Source organism: Physeter macrocephalus, chromosome 18 (assembly GCF_002837175.3).
Source record: "Physeter macrocephalus isolate SW-GA chromosome 18, ASM283717v5, whole genome shotgun sequence".
Lineage (NCBI taxonomy): Eukaryota > Metazoa > Chordata > Mammalia > Artiodactyla > Physeteridae > Physeter > Physeter macrocephalus.
The window spans coordinates 40742957-40744255 of record NC_041231.1 but is presented as its reverse complement, the minus strand read 5'-3'; the positions used below and the strand labels follow the sequence as shown (position 1 = coordinate 40744255).

The 1299-nt window shown below is 47.0% G+C and overlaps 1 protein-coding gene across 3 annotated transcripts in view; it reads right to left on the bottom strand.

Moving 5' to 3' along the window:
* The window catches only part of NEK4 (NIMA related kinase 4), a 62140-nt gene that overhangs the window by 56073 nt on the left and 4768 nt on the right, over nucleotides 1-1299 (bottom strand). For all 3 annotated transcript variants that reach the window (XM_028479051.2, XM_028479052.2, XM_028479050.2), the window contains exon 2: nucleotides 715-833. The gene's annotated coding sequence lies outside the window, so the exon portion shown is untranslated. The remainder of the gene's footprint in view (nucleotides 1-714; nucleotides 834-1299) is intronic.

Here is a 1299-nt window from a genome sequence, read left to right as displayed (position 1 = left end):
GGCCACAACAGTGAGAGGCCTGCGTACCACAAAAAAAAACAAAACAAAACAAAACAAAACAAAAAAATAAGCAGTTGTGCCAGAAGGTGACGCACTCAATTATTTGAAACTCAATCCCATTTCTTTAGCTAAGTCTTGGGTCTCTTGGAGCCAAATTAATACCTGAGAGGGATGTGCTGCCAGATTGGAGTTTGTGTGGTGTTTTACAGTGGATCTTGTTGCACAGAAATTTTCTTGCGGTTGGCAGGTGACCTAGTGTCAACCTAACCCTTTCCGAGACCAATTTATTATAATTACTAGGGTCTTAGAGTTAGGTGGTGAGTGCTCTAACAGCTTTTAAGTGCTCCACCTGTGCCCACCAGTTTTGTGGCTTTTGGATTCCAAGATTCGTATTAGCAACAGCCTTGACCTCATGTGCACATTAACAGAAACTAACAGTAATCTGGCCAAGAGAAGGCCTTGTGTGCACCACCAGCAATTCCCAATGTGGAACTGGGGACTAGGGAAAGGACTGAACCAGAAGACCCCCAACAAAGGGGACGATGGACTGGGATTGCAATCAAATAAAGAACAGTGGACGAAACCAAGGGCTAGAGGCTTGGGTTCAGGGTGGAACCATCTGCTAGCTCAAGCTGACCTGCCCCGGACTGGAAAGCCAATTAAATCAGAAGTTTGACACAAAGAGAATGGAGCTCAGAACCAGGAGGAACTTACCCATGGCCTTTGGAAGTGGCGAGAAAGAGAACTCAGAGGATTTGAGGGTACCAGTGCTTGTGTTTCTTGTCCTCAAAGCCCTCAGAAGTTTCCTCTGGATCCCACCACTGCCACCAAATCTGTTAAAAAAACAAATTTCAACTGAGTAAATTTTAAAGATCTTACCGGCTTCATTCAATGATTCACGAATTGGGCAACATATCCCATCTAGCTGACAGAAAGGAGCTCCAAGGAGCTGTACAAAATGAAAGATTTTTATAGGCTGAAGGGAGCAGGAACAAGGAAGTTATACTAGCAAAAAGTGGATTGGTTGTGGCATGGATCAGGAAACAGTATCTATAGTTGAAGCTGTGAGACCCAAAGGGCCATGGGCTAGGTGAGATGGACGTCAGCAGGGGTCAGACCACTCAAGACCTGGAAGTATGTTAGACAGGGAAAGGCCTAGAGTGGATCAGCCTTTTAATATAATGACTCTGGGGCTTCCCTGGTGGCGCAGTGGTTGAGAGTCCGCCTGCCGATGCAGGGGACACGGGTTCGTGCCCCGGTCCAGGAAGATCCCACATGCCGCGGAGCGGCTGGGCCCGT